Genomic DNA, 22,432 nt, shown 5'->3' with positions numbered 1-22,432 from the left:
TTCTGCAACTTTCACTTGTGCCCACATTGCTTTCTCTTTCAGCTTTCTTTGTTTTGCTTCAATTTCATCACTGAAGTATTTTGCATGTCTCAGAATCTCATCTATTTTCTTACTCTGCCAATCCACTGTGTGCTCACGAATTCTCTCACCAATTTCAGGTCTTAGGCCATATACAAATCTGTATACAAAATGACTCAAATCTTTGTCACCCAGGTGTTCATCTCCACTGAATTGTTTAAATGCCAGTATCAGCCTCTCGTAAAAAGCATGAACTGATTCTTTTGCTTCCTGTTGTGTTCTATCTATTTTTACCCAGTCTGTCTCTTTTGCAGGTACTTTACTCTTCAGGTAAACCATCACCTGGTCATATTTTCTCATTACTTCTGGATCTGGTGCCCCTGTCCTTGGATATCTTGGATATTCCTCAGTAGGCCAACTCACAACTATTTTACACTCAGTCCACAAGTCTGCTGGAACAATTATATCAAACAGACTATTCAGGTCAATCCACAGCACTTTTGACAATTTCACAAACCTATCTACCTGCCTATACCACTCGACGGGCTTTTCTCTCAATCGAGGGAAATCATTCGTAAATGATAAAATATCCTGTCTGGTCCATGGAACATGTACATATCCTCCTCCAGGTATTTCTCTCATAGGATAATTATCCACTGGTTTCTCTTTTTCTCTCACTGGAAATGCTGAATAAGTTGTTCTATCCTCGGATTCCTCTCTTTTCTTATACCACCTATCCTTCCACTTTTCTACATCTCCCCATCTTCGCAATAATGCTACCATTTCCTTAATCTGTCCTGTTCTACCAGTAGCATTCACATTTTCAATATCTTTTTCTGTAAAATCCATCCTGTAGGTTTTTTGTAAAGCTTTCACTTTATCAATATCAACTCCCTGCTCGTTCGCTATTGCTCTTAACCTGTCATGTGTATTTCTCGCTCTCCAGGTAATATTCTTACACATGAACATTAGCTCACCATCATGATGACTCTTCAGAATTTCTGTTGGAACTGTTCCTGTAACAAGCTCTTCTAATTCTACACGTAGCCTAGCCACATCAATTGCTTGTGAATCTTTATCCTTTTTCTGAAGAACTTTCATCCAATCATTCAAATCTTCAGCTGTTATTTCAGTAGTTTTTCTCACTGGAACCACTCTCTTCTGCGGTTCTAAAATTGGCATCCCTGAACAACTAGCTTCACTAGCATCCAGTATTTCACTACATATGTCATGTCTGGATTGTCTCAGGTCTCTGCTTTCTGCTCTTTTCCCTGAATCTCCTGAAGGACCAACTGAACTTATCAAATTATTCCCAACATATGGAATCGCCAGTCCATTTTCACCCATCCTCTGTTTGTCAAACACAGGCATAACCGGACCTATTGTTACAGGCACCGTAACAGCTTCCAGATTCTTCGTTAACTCCCTAATCTTTTCAGTCAGCTCTGTTGTAATTCTGGCTAGTTGTCTGGCATTTTCGTCACTACCTCGATTCCCTCTCTCCCTGAAAGAGTTACTACCTCTTGATTCAGGTGTCACATTTTCTGTCTCAATGGTACAAACTGTATCTCTTATTGGAGAAACAACTGGTGTACTCTCATCTGGTTCTGGTCTATATGGAGGTGGTCTTTTGTAAATCATGTCATTCAAGACCTCATCCTCATACTCATTAACTCCATATCTTCTCATTTCTGACTCAGGAACCCTTTCTGCTCCCCCTTCAACTGTTCTCATTGGATATAATCCCTCTGACATACTAGCATCTCGCCACCTTTTCATTCGATCATGATGAGTCTCACGATCATGTCTCCTCCCAAACATGTACCTGTAATATCCTCCAGATCTCTGTTTTTCTCGCTCATGTACTTCCTCTTCCCATTCCACTAAAGCCTCAAACTGTGTAGGTCTTGGTTTCGGGTCTAGACATAACATCTTTTCCCGTAAATTTCTCAACACGGCCAGATTAAATGAACCATGTTCTGGAAATGCTAGAACACCATCTTCTTTAGTATACCTAACCCAATTCTCCAACCATATACAAGTATGATACCCATATTTTGCAGCCATGAAGGATGCAGGTGTTTTCGTTGGAGGTAACAACTCACCCTCTCTCGTCTTAACATCTTTATCCTTGTTAAACCACTTTTTAATTTTTCCAAAAAATGTTTTCTTCTTTTTCTCTTCTTGGTAATACATTTTAACGTTTACCAAAGCTCTCTACTCTTTTCCGTATTATAAATATACAATACGAATTTTCAACCAATAACAGCGCGACTCACACTAACGCACCAATCCTGGAGCGTCTACGTCACTAGAATAGCTCTTCCAATCCTTGCGCGGCTCACACCAACGCACCAATCCCAGCGCGAACACTATTCTGACCCACTATCCAATCAGAGCGCGGTCTTTCTGACGTCAGCAGTCGCTGCAGTTGCTTGTCTCCTGTCTCCTGTCACTCGTCTACCCCTCCTTTACAAAATCTTTTCAGTAGACTTTGTGTCAAAATTTCTACAAAATCTATTAGTTACAACATATAAACATCTCCATTGTCTGCTTCGCTAACCACAGAATAGTAAAAGAAAATTTATTTCACAAGAATCAACAAACTTTCATACACCTCTTAACTGTTTCCTCCAGGACTTATCCAAAGAGTCTTACAATCAATTAAATGTATATGCATCCACGCACATTCATACAAGAAAATATAGTACATACACACAGAATCCTGCTTCCCGAGAACAGCGAACAATCTGTCCTACTACAGAATTATAACATACATCAACTAAGCAGCTTACCTTTGCCCAGTTCCTCAAACAAGCTCAGAGAATACCTATTACTCCTCCCGCGATAAGCTTTAACGGTGAACCTTACGGATCCCTGGGACTTAAGACCAGAGTTTCACAGATAACCTTCACTACCATACACACTCCTTATATACCAGAAATATATTCTAATAGTAACATACAATAATGTCACTGATTCCGAACCCAGACAATGTGACGCGCAACTTCAATTGTCACACGTTTTTCCTTACAATTCCGTCTTTCCCGAGAGCAGCATATACTTTCCTCTGCCCTACTACGGAACTGCTACCAGCTTCCAAGTTCCAGAAGCACAACATATAACTCAACATGACGACTCCAACATATAGTATTAGTACATATACCAACATCAATAATCAATAATCAATATGTAATCTAATCAGATCAAGACAATCATCAATAACCATCCTCTGCTACCAGGAAATTGATAGAGATCAGGGTGTATATAATATCCCTACTTCCACAGATAGAGTAATTTCACAGTTACACGCACATACATTCATCATACGCTAGGGCCCATTTCACTAACATTCGCTCAAATACTCTACCAGCAATAAACCTGTGGAAAGAAAACTCCTAAACACCCTGCATCTATATCGAGGTCGATAAGACCTGGTTATTGTGACTGCCCTTAAACATAATCTAAACAATCTATACAACAATAATCAAAATATAGTACACAATAATTGACCAGAAATAATAACCAACACCATATTCAAAATTATATTGCTTTATCTAAAATTAGTCAAAGGAAAATCAATCAGAATAAATCATTTTTCTCATAGTTACCTATTCTAGCTAAATGTCAGAACGGGTCAGGACAAGTCTCTCGGTAAAGTCTCTCAAGACGAAGTCCTCTCAGCAACGATCCTCACCAACGCAGATTCGGAATGCGGCAAAAGGCAAGTGGCAAAAACCCTCTCTAGGCTAACAATTCTTATAGTAAATCAAACAAAGGAAAGATACATAAAAAGTTTATAACGTCCGTTGAACCACTGAGCAGAGCGAGAAGGAAAGGATGTAACATCGCTACATTTGAAAATCTCCGCTCAGGAAAAATCACAAAATAAACAAAACGGAACAGGAACCAAGAAACACAACTGTATCTTGAGAATTCCACATTTCCTCGGCAATGAGATCATGGTTCAGAGTCTTTCTTTAAAGCTCCTTTGTTTCCCAAAGCTGCCAAGGACGTTTCATTTCACTTGGAGATCACCCAAAACTGCTGCTGTCCTCACGGAAAGTTTTAACCAGGCAAGCAAGGACGTTGGTCAGCTGACTTCAGGACCATATTCAGCAGGGCTCTCTCTCATCACAGTTTTGTACTCGAGGCCAGGCTCAATCAACATATCGGCCATCTTTATTTAGGCCACCATAGGCCACAATAGACCATCTTAATTAAAAGAAACAAAAACAACGTTACCACAGCATAGTGATTAAACAGTGTTAACCCCACTAATACCCTTATGTGTATGTAATTATCTAGCTCTTGCAACATAAAAAAGCATTAATTCGAAAAGCATTTTGTACTCAAAAATAAACAGCACATAGCAACGTTCAAACATGAAAACATGCACGTTATTGTTAAACAGCACACTTATGCGTACCCACGTGTAATTCTCTCTTGTTAAAACAAACGGATTGATTAATATAAACACTTACACAAGACAAATAATTAATAAATTAATAATTAATAAATTAATATAACAAATAGACATGCCAGAGCTTCAAAACCCAGTTAATTTTCAAACTGAAAACTCTGCTCTAGCACATGCAGCACTAGGTTTTCTAGCGGGGAGTACGCCTTGAACTGTAAGTCATTGTTCTGATTTCTTCTTCCAACAGGTTGAAACTATAGTAGACCAAGCACGCCCTGACGGTTTTTTCTGCTAACTAATTCAGTATCTTTGATATACCTTCCCAACCAGTCTGGTTTTTAACCCTTTTGTCTTCTTCCTTTATCATCTCCCACCAGAATGTGGCCACAAGGATTTCCCCCCTACCCCTCCCATGGGGCAAATAGGTTTTTCCAATAGGGTAAGACTTCTATATTTGTTTCACATGAATGTCAGAGTGAACACAGATGCCTGACACTCATATACATTTTTCACCTTTTCACTTTAGGAGAGAGCAGTAAGTATGGAGCGTGACTGTGACACATCAAGGTCTACCGAATGACAACCATTTTGAGTATTTTATGTTTGTCTCACCCCCTCTCTCTTACAGGTTTCTCTAAACAGGTGGCAGCTGGCTATAGGCCTACGCCCCCAGTGGTAAGATTGGAGCCCAATATTTAAGGTCCTGACGAATGCCACGTACCCAAGTGGACAATACAGGCAGAAACATGTTGACCCCCTATTACCAATCACTGATTCACAGCGGCGACGGGATGATAAGGTCCCCACTCACCGCACTTATATATTTTAATCCCACATAGTAACCCCATAGAATAAAAATTGTTCAGGTATACTATGATGGTTTTTAAATTCACTCACTCCTTTTTTTGTTTGGGCCCCCACTTAGTCTAGAAGTGCATCCCTGTCTTCAGGTGTATGCCCGCCCTCTATCAAACGCGGTTTTTAGAGGGCGAGGACTGGCAGATGATGAAGCATGACACCTGGTGGTGTGTGATGCCAGTCCGTCAATTTTTGTGATTTGCCCCCACTAAATTGGGCATCTCTTAAGACACAACTAGGGACGGTCCTTTCTGTGGTTCACAACCTAGGGGGTCCGGGTCCTATGAACTGCACCATTGTGGCCTCACTTGAAGGTTCGTGTCTCCTCATCATGATTTCCACATATCATGTCGTTTATTCTTATGCTTTTTACTACCTACTCTCCTGTGTGGAGGCTGTTTACCTTCCAGAGTAATCTTTTTGTAGCGCGTGCTCTGCTGCTTTTTCTACAATGCGTAGACCACACTTTATAAAATGTCTACTAAAAATAAAAATATTAAAGTAATGAAACTCAGAATTTTGTTTGTTGCAATTTAAGATAAATATAGTGGAGAAGTGTGGCTCAATGATTAGAGCGGCAGACCCTGATGCAGAGGTCTAGCCCGGGACCAGGGTTCAATTCCCCGCCTCGGCGGGTCTTGGGCTCAAAAATTCCACGGACCTGATAATTCTCGCCTCGGTGCCATTCCAATCATGGAGTGCAACTCTGGGCAATAGCTTGCTTAATCTCCACAACGGCCCCCACAACGCTAAGGATGCCTGGCCTCCACCTTGGGGGTGCCCAGGAGTGGACGCCTCACAGGGAAAGCCAGGATGGGTTCCACAGCGGTATTCGTACAAGCGCCTTGAGACCCTTGCGGGTGAGTAGTGCGCTATACAAGTATCAATTTACATAGTAACACATGTGAGTTTGGCATACAAAGATATGTACTGTTATAAATGTATAATATTTTAAACTCTGTAGCATATTAAGGCCGAGTATACGATTGGTCAAGCCGGGTCTCAAAGCTGTGTTCGCACCATCATCTGTGATACAACGCGGCCAAGTCTGTGACCAGCAGCTGTATGAGCCCGCCACAGCACAATGTTGCCATTCACAAGCACGTGCAGAAACTCTGCCTTATTAATATTCATGAGGCTGAAAGCATCCTGCAAACCCATGTGAACACTGAATGCACAGAGGGCAGTTTGCCAGTATGGTTGGTGAAGAGTGAGACACAAGCTCTCTCGTGACAAAGTCGGGGTATAGCACCCACCAAGCGCATCTCGGGTTTAAACAAGCATCGTCATACAAATAGAACACGGTGGCCAGTACGGGGTTGTTTGCTCTACCCCACGCCCCAGTGACACACTCAGGAGTGACACCCTCAGTAATGACACATCCAGTAATGACACACCCGGTAGTGATACATCCATGAGTGATAACTTCAGGAGAGACACACAGGACTGACAAACTTAAGAGTGACACGCCCGGGAGTGACACACTCTGGAGTGAAAGTACAGGGGCCCTGCAGGCTGGACTCATTAAGATGTGGCCTAACTGTTAGAGCGAATGACCTCAAAGCTGGGTTACCAGGTTCGAGTCTCTGTGGCTCAACCTCTTGTGATTCTGGGCAAATCACTTCATCTCCCCACACCTAACAAAGCATGGATGTGCCCATCTGCAACAGCTGGTGCTCCTGTATAGCGCCATGATACCTCCGGGTTGAGTTAGAGCTATATAAAATTGCAAGACAAAAAACACGGCTCTGAGGATCTCACACGCCCTCACACGTGCACTCACTGTCACGTGCCTCAGAGGTAATCTCGTGGGAGATACACTCTCTCCCCTCCATTAGTGCCCCTCGCTCCCAGAAGATTCACGCACTTCCTGCTGGTTGGCGAAGAGTGAGACACAAGCGCTCACGTGACAATGTCGGGGTATAGCGCCCACCAAGCGCATCTCGGTTTTAAACAAGCATCGGCATACAAACAGAACATGGTGACCAGTACAGGGTTGTTTGCTCTCCCCCACGCCCCACTGGCACACTCAGGAGTTACACCCTCAGTAATGACACACCCAGTAGTGATACATCCAGGAGTGATAACCTCAGGAGAGACACATAGGACTGACAAACTAATAGTGACACACCCAGGAGTAACACAATCCGGAGTGTAAGTACAGGGGCCCCTGTCCCTGCAGGCTGGACTCATTAAGATGTGGCCTAATGGTTAGAGCATATGACCTCGAAGCTGGGTAACCAGGTTCCAGTCTCTGCGGCTCAACCTCTTGTGATTCTGGGCAAATCACTTCATCTCCCCGCGCCTAACAAAACATGGATGTGCCCGTCTGGAACAGCTGGTGCTCCTTTGGTATCGCTCCTGTAAAGCACCCTGATACCTCCAGGTTGAATTCGAGCTATATAAAACTGCGAGACAAAAAACACGGATCTGCAGATCTTACACGCCCGGAAATTGCTTGTACTGTCTCCACGCAAGGAAGCTAGAGATGTTTAGGAACGACTGCTGTGGCACAAAATGCCATGAAGGTGCTTGTGTGCGGCATAGAAGGACTCCCTGCAGATAAATCACGGATTACAGTGACATAGCGCGTGACAGTAAGAAAATGACAATCGCTTGCCATGACGTTTTTGTCACCTTTCTGCCATCCCACTTGGACGGCCTAGCCTGCTAAAAGGTTTCTTGTCTTTATGGGGCCATGTGTTTGGCCCCATAAAGAAGATAAGAAACCTTTTACGCCAGCAGGAAGTCAGACGAGCCAGTCCAACTGGGACAGCTCTAAAAGAGAAAAGTGTACGTCACTGGAAGCTCTTTTCCAATGGCTGGCCACTGTTTAGCAGAAACGGTGACGCCAGCCAATGGAAAAGAGGGGCGGGGCTTAAACCCCGCTAGTGAAAGCTACCCAAACACATAAAATCTTGCCAGCGAGACTGCGCATCTCTGCGCAGCCTACGCTAGCTGAGACCTAAAAAATGCTATAATGTGGCCAGCGCTAGCCACATCTTTTTTTTTTTTTTAACCTGTCAGCCAAGCTACCTTGCAATCGCACTACTATGCAACATGGCTAAAAATATTGACAAAGCCAATGGGTCACATAGGCAAGACCTATTTTCTGGGACAATGCTTTTTTTCTGAGAGGACTGGAGGGTAGGGAGTGGAAGCAACAACGCGGGAAAACAGCAATGTGGGTGAGAGGCGGCAAACAACAAGACAGGGTGGGAGGGGGCAAGAAACAACAGCATATGGGAGGGTGGGAGGTGGCAAGCAACAATGTGGGAGGGGTGTGTGGGAGTGAGAAGTAACTATGCAGGCAAGCAGAAATGCAGGCTGGGATGGGGCAAGGAACAATGTGGAGTGCGAAAGGGGTAGCAACTGTGGGACCAAGCAACAACGTGGGGTGGGAGGGAGGTACAGGGCAAGCAACAATGCTTGGTGGGAGTAGGCAAGCAACACCACGAGATGGGACGGGACTAGCAAAAATGCAGAGCAGGACGTAAGAGTGGGGAGCCGGTCTGCAAACACATGCGCTATTACGGAGTGCTGCAAGTAAAAGTAAAAAGTAGCTCTGAAAGTGCAAGCTGTTGAAAGACACTGGCAAGGAAGCAGTACTTAGGCTGTATGCTCCAGGGTAGAGACAAACAATCAAAGAGGAAGTAAAGCTCGCAATCAGAGGCCAAATGGAAACAAGGAAATGAGTGACAACGAAGCCAACCATTGGTAAGTAATGGGCGAGTTCTAATTCTCCTGTAAGTAAACAAAATGTCTCTCGTGTGACAGCGTATGCGATGTATATTGTGAAACCTAAAAATAAGAACATGCACAATGATGGCTAAATAGGGGTGGGACTTGTGGATAGCACCATCACCAATTGGTAGGGACAGGAACTCATAAAAGGTGGCCCAACAGGTACCAGCCCCAATCCTCTGTGGAAATTGTTTGTGGCACCTGTCCTGTGCCTGTAGGAAGGCCAGTTGAAGCCAGCATTGGTGTTGCCTGTGAGGATGATGGCTTCACAATAACGCCATGTCACACAGTTACCCTAACTGTCTATACACATGCAGCTGTGCAGCACCTCACTGTGCCCATGTGCCTCCTGATTGTTCTTTCACTCAACCTGGGGAGGGCTGGACATGCTCACCACAGCAGGAGCACACGTGTGGTGCAATTGTCTCCTAAGCATAGCCAAGGGCTGTCGGGTGCTGGCCTCTTCCAGTCCACCTCATAGTAGGCCCTCGTATGCTTCTCCCGCATGGTGTGTGTTGGACAGACATGTAAAAGACTGAAGAGGGAGATCAGAATGACACCCGGTGTTCACCAGACCACTCTGCCTTTGTGTGTTCAACAGCTGGATCATCCTAACCATCTCTGTGAGTGTTATTTGGTGGTTGGAAAACCTTGAGCAGAAGGAGGATGGGTGACTGCTCCAGATCCAAGGCAGATCGACCCTTCAAAGCCTCAGGTCAAAGGTATCCTGGCTGCGCAGGAGCTCGCCCTGGTCGCTCGAGCTGACCCACTCTTTATTATTGTATCTTTGTCACTGGCTGATCTTCCCTACTCTTTCTAAATTTCCTCACTACAAATGTAGACCAAAAGGACATACCAAAATGACATAAAAGCAATTGGGGTCAAGAAGAGGTTCATAACAAAGCATACCTGGGGAGGAAGAAACTTAGATGTTGAGAGGATAAGAAAACAAGGTGAAAATGAGATAAGAGGTGCAACTGGGGAGCAAAGCTTCATGTGCCCAAACTATTGCAGCTCAAAGTACCAAAGAGTGAGGTACGTGTTTATTAATGAGGGGAAGCCACAGCTGAATCTGGATGTTCCTGGAGTGAACACCTAGAAGGCATTAACAACTTCTAGCACAGGTGGAGATGAGTTCCTGGGCACCCGGAGGCTGTGGGGCTCTGCCTCACACAGACCTCATCATCTTGTCGCGCTCAGCTCCTTCACATATCGATCTTAGCTCCAGCAAAGTCTCGCACGTGGCCTGTTTCGAAAAGGGAGTGAAAAGAAGAATGTGGGAGGGAAAATTACATTAAGAGGGAAGGGATTTAGAAAAGCGATTGAGGCGAGACAAGGTAGATAGTAGCAAAAGAAGAGAGTGTGTGTGAGAAAATATGGAGAGAAAGGTGACAGAGGAGAAAGTAATGAGAGGAGAGTGTGACTGAGAGGAATGTATGTCGTTACAACGAATTCCGTTGCAACGCACGCCTTTACCACGCATGCGTTACAACGGAATGATTGTTCCTCGCATAATCTTTACCACTAATATTCCTTTACCACGCATACTTGCATGGTAATGGAATACTCTTGGTAAAGGTTATACCCCTCCCCTGTACCCTTACGTGATCCCCCTTCCCCCAATACTTTTTATAATTACCCCTGCCCGTTACCCTCAATTTATATATATATATATATATTTTAAATTTATATTTCCCTTACCTCTTCACATCGTCTCTTCGTTCTTCCATCTTGACTGAGGTTATACGTCTTAAATTTGAAGCGTCATTTCCTTTCACATAAAACGACATCGATTTCCTCTACTTCCCCACGTTTTTTTTTTTTGGGGGGGGGGACCCCCCACCCCCCTTTCTTTTCTCTTTTTTTTGGGGGGGGGGGAGACCCCCCAAGCCCCCTTTTTTCAAATTTTTGCCGTTTTAACTGACGTCTTCAACAAGCTGAAAACACACCTTAGACAGTAAAAAAGGACTAAACACTAAAGACGTTGACGCAGGACGTAGCAACGTAGAAGACGATCAAGATCGAAGAAGACTTCCGTGGTAAAAACGATCGTGGAAGAAGAACGCGTGGTGAAGACGTCTACGAGGTAAGTGTTGCGTGGTAAATGTTCCCCGTTGTAACGCCATCGTGGTAAAGGATGTTTCCCGACTGAGAGGAGAAAGAATAGAAAATAAGTGTGAGAGCGGAAATACCATTACGAGAGATGTGTGAACAGGCAGCACAACCGTTGCACCAAGGCTCCCTTACTGCACATTTCACCCGTTTCTTTTGCTCCCGTCCCGTGCTCGCCATAGGTCTGACATTCGCTTTGTCAGAGGGCGATGTCGGCGCTGGCCTGGAGATTGCAGGTACCAATCTATACAGAATTTTAGTCACCAGCACAAATGTTGTTTTATTTATTTAACTCATTAAACGCTTGGTGGGAGTGAAGGTATTTCACACATGACATTCACTTGGCATCTATGTTTTAGAATTGTGCAAGATGGCCAGTAGTCCATTTTCAAATTGTGTTTTACATGAAGCATCACACGTAAACCCCTGACATATTGAAGGAGTTTTTTGATTTATATATTTCCCTCCCTGGGCTTGGTGGGAGCAGGCAGACTCCCGTGTGAGTGATAGAAGAGCGAAGCATTAGGTCTGTGAGAGCAAGTCAACGTCAAGGTCACCATAGGGAGGATTTCCTGCCAGAGCGTTAGTTAGTGCAAGGCGTGGTGGAACCGTACGTCATGGAGCCCACAGAGGTCAAAGACCAATGAGCACTTCCATGTCATACTAGCTATACCTTCCATCTTCCTGTGAGAGGGCGCAAGACATCTGTTCAGATGAAGGGACATCCGCTCCGCACTGGCTGAGGGTGCAGGTGTTGTGTCTGTACCTGTGAATAGGTATACAGCTTACTATTCTCTGTGGATACCCCTTCCTTTGGAGCGGTTGGTGAGCCCCCCTCATGTTGTGACAGCCACATAAAAGCTCTCCATGCTTTTCTTATCCCAGTTTATTCTTCACACCTCAATGGGGTTCTAAGAAGCCTATTTCTCAATGTCTGTGGGCGCACTTTCTTGAGCTCATTGTGCGATTCCCTTCGCTCACCCCTTCTTGTTCCCGGGAGCATTTGTTCATTTTGCAGTGTGTGCTGATTTGGGTAAGAAAAAGATGGTAATTTCCAGTAACCCTTCAGTTGTTTCTTTCAGACATGCACAGGGCTGGCTTGGTTCCAACCATCTTGCAGACATCCGATGCTCGCAGGTCTGGTGGGCACTCTCTGGAGTGCCCAGTGTCTCCGGGGAAGGTATTGGTAACGCCAGTAGGTCTGGCTTTATTGTGCTGTGGCATGAAAGAACAGCATGGACATATTCTGTTTGCACATTAACACATTAAAGCCAGGCCTGTTGGCTGTCCAAATGTGTATTAAAGTACTAGCTTCAAGGATGTCTTGACCGCCAATGAGTGAAGTGGCAGCCCCCGACCAGCAATGCCTGACATACTAGCCCCCGCCCCCCCGAAGTTCGGGTCTAGTTGAGCCCCTCCACCAGAATGACTTCATGGTCCATACAGACCGTTGATACCCTCGCCTTCTCCCATCCTTGGCGGTTTAAAAGGAGATGCAATGTTGAGGTGCGGATGAAGTACATTTTCAACCCCGTTGTTACTTTGGCACACACTGCTTTCTTTTCACCCCCAGACTTTTTGGGCTAATGAGATATGGCCTTAATGAAAGAAATTTCTCCCACCCTTGTCCCCCTAGAATCAAGAGTTCTTTTGGCTATAACACTGAAGACCTTTCATCCTGAATCACAAAAGGATTCGTAAATTTGCACCCGTACATGAACTCCAAAGTAGTTGCGACAGATTATCCACAAACCATCAGAACAGAATGTGTGTGATCAGCGCCACTCCCCAGTTTTCCCTCACAGGGCACCAACACTGTTGTGTAATGGAACTTTTATTGTGGAGAAACCCCTTTTAGTACATCCTCACCAGGTTCCCTTATCGTAAAGCAAAGGTATTCATTCACTCCAGTGCTCAAACAGAGTAAACCTTGGACTTTTTCAGGCTGAAGAGATTTGTACACTTGGGCACTCACCAACTTGCAAGGCTAATTACACTCTCACAGCCGCCGCCCATGGCTGGATGGAATTCCTCCCTCCTAATTGCTTGCGAACAGGGCTTTAAATGGGCAGGGTCTTGCTGGTACTCAGCAGCCCTGGCAGTTTTAAAAAGCAGGTCCTGAGACGGGTCTCTTTCGGGCTGTCCATTTTTGCCTCACCTCCGAGTGAGCTGCACAGCATGGCTAAAAATCATTGCCAAAACCAATAGCTCTCACAGGCCTGGCCTATTGGCTTTTCCAGAACTTGCTTACAGTGACTCTGTGTTGCTGTTGCAGGAGCTCACCGAATGCTTTGCAGGAGGCTGTCTCATCAGCAGGCAGTCTCATCAACTGCGTCCCAGAGACAGACGTCTACTCCAGCACCCTCTTGTCACTGCTCCTCGACTCAATCTTCACCAAATGAGTTGTCTCCACCCCAAGAGAGGCCTTTTCACAAGTAATTCAAATACACAGATTAAAATAGACGTTCTTTTCTGTTTGTACTCATCCTATAACACCCCTCCTCTCATGCGGTTTTCTTTTCACCAGAGGTCTTTTTTGTAAGAGAATCAGGTAAAAACGTTGTACATGTTTTTATTTATTTTTATTTTTTTAAAAAGATTTTTATTGTTTTTTTTCAACACAGTACATTGCAGTAGCTGTTGACTACACATTCGTTTTCCAACAAGATCACACGTGGCCCAACCCCCAACCACCCAACAACACCCCCACCCATTCTCCCAAGTCCGGCAGCCCCACCCCATATGTGTGCCATAAAGTCGTGCACCTCAGTCCGCATCAAGGGTTTCATCATCAAGCGGTGGCTCACATATACCCCCTCGATGTTTATTCCATGCCCCCCATACTTTAGAGCATTTTTGAGGACACCCCCTCCCGATGAACACTGATCGCTCGGCTAGCATAGCCATATCCATGTCCCTCTCCCATACGGACAGCAGCGGCACCTCTCCCACCCCCCATTTCTGCGTTATGTTCCGCTTAGCTAGCACGATTCCCAACGTAGCCCAGCTCTGAGCCTGCCGGCTAAGGTCATTAGGTTCCCATACATTTAACAGGCTGCGCCTGGGCTCCGGCACCAGCGACACTCCCCCTGCCTGGGACAGCGTCCGCATCACTCGCCTCCAGTATTCTTGGATTTTGGGGCACTCCCAGATGGTGTGGTAGAAGGTACCCTCCTCCCCGCAGCCGCGTAGGCAGAATGGATGGGGTGCTCTCCCTATTTTGTGTAGCGTGTACCTGGTGTAATATGACCGATGCAATATCCGGAGCTGTACCAATCGAAGCCTAGAAGGTATCCCCGCCTCCCGGGGGGACGCCAGTGCCTCCCTCCACTCCGGGTCATCAAATTCCCCCACATCACTGGACCACCTCTCCCGCAGGGATCCCATAGGGTCCGGAAGGTTATTTATCAACTTCCGATACGTGAATGATGTAGCCCTCTTGGGCATATAATCTGTGAGCAACCTGTCCTCCAGTGGCGACGCCTCCGGAACTGTGGCACCAGACTCAAGTGGAGAGTAGCGCGTGTTTGATTTGTGTGTATCGGACCCATTCCGAAGACGCCAGCACGTATTGTTGCTGCAGGCGCGCGAAGGCGATCACCTCACCCTTGTTGTACATGTTTAAATGATATGTATTTACTCCTGCGGTGGTGTCGAAGGGTGCCACAAGTTTAGCTGTGCTCCCCGATGTGCAGAGCGGAGACAGGGGGCATATTGCAGTGTCCTCGATTGTGCAGTGTGATTGTGCGTTGTGGTACGCACTCCTGGTCTCATGCTGTGCCCTCAGATGCCCATGGATGTAAAGTAAGTAGGCTAGATAAGCAGGGGTGCTGATCATGATGGCTTTGTAAATAATGCATCTGGATTTGAAGACGTTGCGGGCCGGCAAGGGGAGCCAATGGAGTTTCATCAAGATAAGGGTGATGTGACCCTAGTGCTCCGTGCTAGCTCCGTGCAGGAGATGCCTAGGATTGATGGGATCTTGGATTTGAACATAGACTGCTTTTTCAATTATCTTGCTGATGAATGGTAGGTGAGCGATGGGCCAGGATTTGACTAGGTCATCCGGGTCTAGGGCAGGTTTCTTAAGGACGGGGAGAATTTTCCTGCCTTGAGAGATTCTAGGATGATACCTTGAGTGAGGGAGGCATCAACAGTGGTAAACAGGGGTAAAAGAGCATCCCCAGAGAGAGCTGGCGTGGTCATAGAGGATTTTGGAGAGGGCCCAGAAGAAGGTCCTAAAGAGAAAATATGTGCAGGGCTGTCGGATGCAAAAGCTCTCAAATCACAAAGGGGAGATTTTGAAATTTCAAGAAAAACCTCAGCAGAACAAAGACGAATTCTTTGCTCAGTATGCTGTCTCACATTCTAATTTCCTTCTGTTTCCTGAAGTGATTAAGAGTATAACTGCTAAAGATTGGAAGAATGTTGAAGAGACATCTTTTCCAAGGTCCTCTCCTCATGACCAGCAGCGGTTCATGCAGGAAAGCGCGGTGGGGGATGTTGACAGATGACGGAATAGGGATTATTGATTTAATTATTTCATTTTTCCTATTCCATCCGCTGTTGACTCCCCCCCCCCCCCACCCTGACCCACCCACCACTCTTACCTGCACGGACCGCCACTGCTCATGACATATAGACACGCGTATAACTACCGCGCTCTAAAGTAACAGAGATGATGCAAGAAGAAATCTTTAAAGTCTCTTGATAAATACATCAATAAATTAACTCTTGGGACTCTTTATGTTATCCAGAATGACCCTGCTTTACTGCTGCCTCAACTATCTCTATTCTTACTAGTCCCCCAAATTCCCTCAGCTCTGAAAACCCAGTCCTACAGCTCTTGGGAATACTCCCACCCTCTCAGCGCCTACTCTACGAGAGCTCTACTGGGCGCAGACTCACTCTCTTCTTGGTATTCTCCAGACTCACTCTGCTACGGATGTGAATCAGATTCACTCCGTCCTTGTTATTATGCAGACTGAAAGATCTTAGGTAAAATCCAGATTCCCTCGTGTTCTGACTCGCACTGTTCTCGCACGCATCTGGATTCACCCTACCACTGAAGTAACATAGACTTCCTACGCTCTTGGTAATATTTACACTAAAACTGCTCTTGGTTACATCCAAGCTCATACTGTCATTCACGTTGCTAAGTCTCTTGGATTCCTCATTGATACCTTTTGCACCCTCAGGAGACACACCACTGTGATAGCTAAGATGGCGGGTTCCAGCCCCCTCTCTACAGAGCGTGAAACAATTCCTCCCAGAAGAAGGCTTCAGAGCCCTTGCACTCTCACATATGGATGGTGCCAATTTCCCACTCCACAGCATCCAAGAATCTACTCTGTCCCCTTTAACGGCACTTTACATGCAGCAGCTGGCCCCATCAAGGGCCTGAAGATATGGCACTCTAACCCACACAGATGGAACTCCACTGGTAGCCTCACCATCTTCAAAATCAGCCTCATCATCTACGAAGCACTCACAACCAGCATCCCTGCCTGTCTGGTTGAAACCTTTCACCATCTCTGGTGGGTCTCTGCACATCCACAGCCACGACACCGCTAGAGTGAAACAAAGAGGTGCCAAAAAGAAAAACCAAGCCAACAGGTCTTCTTCATCTATGAACCCACATCCCTGTCTCCATCAGGACTGCTCCAATCCTGCTGCAATTTAGGAAAAAGCTGAAGACACAACTCCTTAAAATACACTACACCACGATCAGGATCACTGGAATTATGCGATTATGCAGCCATGGCGATTTTCACATAATTATAGAGTAGTTGCCTTTGCCACATAATCCATCATCTGCTGCTTAATCTGTAGAAACGGTTAAAAAGTTACTAAAAACACAGCAACATGTGTTGCTGCACAGCGGACGGCCATTTGAAAAGGTGCACTGGTTGCTTATTGCTATATGTGGGTGTTAAAATGAAGTGCAACAATGAAAAAAGATTGATGTAATACCATCACAAAATATGCCGCACTGCGATGCATAATGCACTCAACCCTGCCGCGTAATTTGGCCCTCCTCTACCGCATAATTCCACTGGCCCTGATCATGATGTAGTAATAGAACAGTTTCACTCTGAGAACCCAGCTACACCTCCCACAACGCCTTGGGCTGGCCTTCTCCTTTCACTTTCAAATTATTTACATGAATACAGATGAAAAGAAACTGAAGGTAAATATTAATGACTGTACATTTGTTCACATTTACTTGCAGATAGAATTAACCTTTGGCTATCAGCAGCCGGTTATGCGCTTCCATGCTCGGGGGGACAATCGGTAATGTGCCCTCGGTGATGCTCTCCTGGGGTGCTCTCAGCGTTGGCCAACTCTCTGCCTCTCTCGTTACTTCTCAGAAGCAACTAACACAAACACACCACACTGCAAGCGGCCGCTGCTCAGTGTCCATGCACGTCATTACAACAACAAGCATTGGCATAGCCAATAGGTCTCGCATTTGGGACCTTATAAGTTGTTAGCTATGCAATAGTTGATGTTATTGCACCGAGGATATTGTGCTGCATAACTAAATACTTATAAGGTCCCAAAAGCGAGACCTATTGGCTATGCCAATGCTTGTTGATGGGGGAGGTGAGGGGGAGGCTGAATACGCATGGTGCGGTGCCGGGGAGCCAAGGAACCACTGTGCTGGGGAGCTCTGAAAGCATGGTGCCTTGGAAGAAAACTGAAAAAAGTGCTGTGCACACAGGGTTGTGCACAAGGATACATGATATTGGCAAATTATGCTTGTATATGTAGCCTTAACACAATTGATTAATGTGGCTAGCAAACATGTGCATTGCACATGTACACCAATGGTACAGCTTGGTTCCTGCGCTGCAGTTTATTCTTCGTGCGCTTTTCAGTGCAGCAGATTCATTGTATGGGTAGAAATAACGTGCTTTATCTTGAGTGCCAGCTCCTTACCTGAATAAGTGAAGTGCTCAGACCTGCAGAAAGTCTCTACAACCAGAGAAACTACTTTATACACTGATTCATTTTTTTTCTATTCTCGCCTGAATTTACCATTGAAAACAAGGAAGCTGTGAAAAAACACTTGGAAAATGTTAGGACTATATTTCCAGCCTACTTCGTTTTTGTATAAATATTTTTTACATCTAATTCCACCACTGATATGGTGGGTGCGGGGGGAGAGGGGTGGCTTAAGGTGGGTAATGGAGGTCCCATTATTTTAGAGGATAAAAAAATCAACAACAACAAAAACGTAAATGTTTGTGTACATAATTAAATTTACACTTATGGAAGGTAAAATAATGAAAAAACTCAACTCGACACTTCGCCACCTACTGGATGAAAGAAGCAAAATATAATTTCTGATTGCATCGAGAATTTGATACGAAAGTAGGGTCCAACAAGTTGGCCAAGTATTCCAGTGTCTTAAACCTTCAGACAAACAGCGAAGTTTGCGAGGGTTCTGAATTTTACTACGGGCTGTAAGCAATGGATGCTCGAAGAGCTCTTTCAGTATCATGCTGCTCTAACACAGGTCTCTTAGGGCAAACCCTGTCCAACTTCTGCAAGTCAGCAGCTTTGTCACCTCAGTGAACGTTTTAGTCTGGGACTACAACCCCTTTAAACAAGCCGAGTAATGCAGTTACTAGTGAATACACACGACTGCAGCGCACAGCTTAGGAACATCTTAAACACAAGAAACTGGTAACCCAAGCTATGCAGACCCCCAACAACAATCATAACGCTGAAGCAGAGGTCAGCATTCACAAGCATCATCTTGGGTCCGTACAGCATTGATGCGGGCTACGAGATGGTTTGAGTCTCCCTTTCTCCCTGTGATTAATACAAAAAATCAATATAAATGGAATGATAATCATTTGTTAAGAAAATAAACCTGGTAAATGGGAAACAAAATAATAAATGTACTATGCCTACCGCAGTACAGGAAGCAGGAAGTGGGATAAGGGAGGCTGTGGCAAATGGTGTGCACTTTCGCGGCTGCTTTGATGTTCTCAGTGGCCGCGCGGCTCACTGAGAACATCAAAGCGGCCGCGAAATGATAACGCAGGCTGCCAAATGGTGAGCGCGCCCGGCGCACATGCACTGTAGTTGGCGGCCTGAAAGCACTAGTTTTCACTTTCAAATCCCCCGTTTACAAAAGCTCTCGCGAGAGCAGCGCTAAAGCGCTGGCTCGGGCGAGCACTAAAAAAAAGAAAATCTAATGTGTTTACTCCGTGAGACATAGAGCGCAGCATTCGGACAATAGGGTTTCTGTGCTGCCTGAAAGATTTGCGCCGGGAGCTATGTGTTTTTAAATATTAAAAGAGACAGGTTACAATTCCACAGAATGTCCTGGATAATTTGCCTTTTTTGCAAATGTGCTAACTAATTTGCATGTTATTTGAACATAGTTCAGTCAGCCCCAGGGGCGGTCTTAGACAGGAAACAGGCCCGGGCGCAAAAATAAGTGTCCCTTATTGTTAAATTAGATATCAATAAAAACAAGCATTGGCATAGCCAATAGGTCTCGCCTTTGGGACCTTATAAGTGTTTAGTTATGCAGCACAAGATCCTTGGTGCAACAACATCAAGTGTTGCATGGCTAAACACTTATAAGGTCCCAAAGGCGAGACCTATTGGCTATGACAATGCTTGTTCTTCTTTATCTTGGCGCCCCTCACCTTCTCGCTACCCCTCTCATTTTCCCAGCACATTAAAAAATGGGAGAGAGAGCAAAATGTTGTTTCTCCCAGGTCGCTATCGGAGCAAAGGCCAGCTCTGATAGGACCCCAAGCCTGAATTTTACAACTTGGAATGTTACGTGCATCCACCTAGCATTTCCCTCTACCTTACCTCCGGCATACTGCCGGGGCAACCTTCTCCCTATCCCTAGGACAAGGCACGGTCATGGCGCCTGATTTCCTCATTGGCCCAGTCCTCTGCCATCTCGACCCATTCATTGGTTGAAAACGCAGTGCAGAAAAGAATAGAGAAGCAGTTTCATCCACTCAGTGGCTGCCTCATTATGAGCAGGCCAGGGGTTTCAGAGGGAATATATTTAATTATGTATTGAGAGAGAGTTGGAAATCTGCAGAGAGAGAGGGTGGGAAAGAGGAAGGTTGGGGGAAAGAGAGCATGGTTTTAGAAGGAGAAGAAAAAGTGGAGAATGACGGGGCAACGAGAAGTAGAAGTGAAAAAGAGAGCAAGTACGATTGTAGGCAGAAATGCAACAATGTGTGGAGTGAAGAATGAGAGAAAGGTGAGGGGGGTTAACGGGTCGAGTGAGAAGACGGTAGATGGAGGGCGCAAATACAGAAGGATGAGCAAAGAGAAAGCACAGGAATGTGACAGTGTATGCCTACAGGAACATAATCAGTGAATGACTCAAGGCAGCAAACTATGTTACTCTCTCACTTTACGTAATGTTTCTGTGTTTGTCATGTAAAGGCGCCAACAGCAGTCCAGTCTCATTTGTCTGCGCGTGGCAGAGTGGGCTAAAGAACGGTGATGGATCAAACCCAGATCTGTTGACTTGGTGTGAGTGTTTGATTGGTTCTGATGCTCCGTCCATCACCACCCCCTTTTATACCGCTTTGTTCGCCATAAGTTTGCAGGGTATGCTCAGACGTGAGTCCCTTGCTCACTTTGCCACTGGATTCAAGCAAGCCTGGCTGAAGACGGCTGAAATGCCAGAAACCGGTCCTAGGAAGCTTGTTTCCGGTCCAGGGAAGGCATGGCTTGGCAGTTCGGGCTGGACTGTTCCCATGAGGCACAGGGTCAGACTGATTTGCATATGGCCATGTCTGGACTGGGGTGGCAGAGTGGGCTAAAGAATGGTGATGGATCAAACCCAGATCTGTTGACTGGGTGTGAGTGTTTGATTGGTTCTGATGCTCCGTCCATCACCACCCCCTTTTATACCGCTTTGTTCGCCATAAGTTGGCAGGGTATGCTCAGACGTGAGTCCCTTGCTCACTTTGCCACTGGATTCAAGCAAGCCTGGCTGAAGACGGCTGAAATGCCAGAAACCGGTCCTAGGAAGCTTGTTTCTGGTCCAGGGAAGGCATGGCTTGGCAGTTCGGGCTGGACTGTTCACATGAGGCACAGGGTCAGACTGATTTGCATATGGCCATGTCTGAACTGGGGTGGCAGAGTGGGCTAAAGAACGGTGATGGATCAAACCCAGATCTGTTGACTGGGTGAGAGTGTTTGATTGGTTCTGATGCTCCGTCCATCACCACCCCCTTTTATACCGCGGCGGATTTCTCAGCACTGCCGCCGGGCCCTTCAGCCCATCTAGGAACAGTTCCAAACTCCGACGGGGGGAGGGAGGGAAAGCGAAATCACGCCGCCATGCATGCGTACGGACAAAAAAAATGCGCGCGCGTGTGCACATGTTTATGGATTTATAAAGCGCATGGCTGCCCATGGGCTTCCCAGCGCTAGAGGGGTATCAATCAATCAGAACATTTATAGAGCGCGCTACTCACCCGTGAGGGTCTCAAGGCACTGAAGAGAGGGGGGGTGCCGTTACTGCTCGAATAGCCAGAAGGAGACCTGAAGGTGAGATGGTCCTGGGTCAGTCGTAGGTGTGCGGGGAGGGAGTTCCATGTTTTGGCTGCCAGGTAGGAGAACGATCTACCTCCGGTGGTGGTTCTGCAGATCTGTGGGACGATGGCGAGGGCGAGGGTGGCGGAGCGGAGCTGGCAGGTGGGTGTGTAGAACGAGAGGCGGCTGTTGAGGTATTCGGGGCCCATCAAAGTTCTTGAGGTCTTTGGGGTCCGCTGTGGGTTTCTTCAGAAGGGCGTTGATTTCTGCGTGCTTCCAGCTTTCAGCGATGGTGTCTGACGTGAAGGAGTTGTTTATGACGTTCCGGAGGTGGGGTGCGATGATGATGTCCGCTTTGTTGAAGCGGTGACAGCGGTGGTCTTGTTCAGTTTGCCAGATAGGGTTTCTAGGGAAACAGCAATGTTTTAAGTTTCTTCCTGAAGGCTAGTTCGTCAGTTAATGTGCGTGTCTCTCTGGGCAGCAAGTTCCAGATCTTGGGGACCAGATAAAAAAAGATCTTCCTCCCCATCTTGCCCTTTTTATTCTACGTTGGCGCATTAGAAGATCTTTTGAGGATCTTAAGTTCCTGCTTGGGATGTATCGGTCATCCAATTTTCTTAGCAAAGCAGGTCCTCTGTTGTTCAAAGCTCTGTGGGCAATGCAGAGTGCCTTAAAGGTGATCCCTGCCTGAACTGGGAGCCAGTGTAAAGTTTTTAGAGCGGCTTTGGCTGACTGCTTTTTCGG

At 46.0% G+C, this 22,432-nt stretch overlaps 1 long non-coding RNA gene and 1 pseudogene across 2 annotated transcripts in view; one reads left to right on the top strand and one right to left on the bottom strand.

Annotated features, from left to right (window-relative positions):
• The window catches only part of LOC146868831 (histo-blood group ABO system transferase-like), a 791,676-nt pseudogene that overhangs the window by 147,998 nt on the left and 621,246 nt on the right, over window positions 1-22,432 (top strand). The window lies entirely within an intron of this gene.
• The window catches only part of LOC146868833 (uncharacterized), a 43,230-nt gene continuing 24,880 nt past the window's right edge, over window positions 4,083-22,432 (bottom strand). The window contains exon 3 of the long non-coding RNA XR_014965112.1: window positions 4,083-4,233. This is a non-coding gene — a long non-coding RNA (uncharacterized LOC146868833). The remainder of the gene's footprint in view (window positions 4,234-22,432) is intronic.

The sequence above is a fragment of the Triturus cristatus genome, chromosome 1_2 (assembly GCF_964204655.1).
Source record: "Triturus cristatus chromosome 1_2, aTriCri1.1, whole genome shotgun sequence".
Taxonomy (NCBI): domain Eukaryota; kingdom Metazoa; phylum Chordata; class Amphibia; order Caudata; family Salamandridae; genus Triturus; species Triturus cristatus.
Note: the sequence above shows the minus strand (reverse complement) of the source record. Positions and strands in the feature narration are given on the sequence as shown.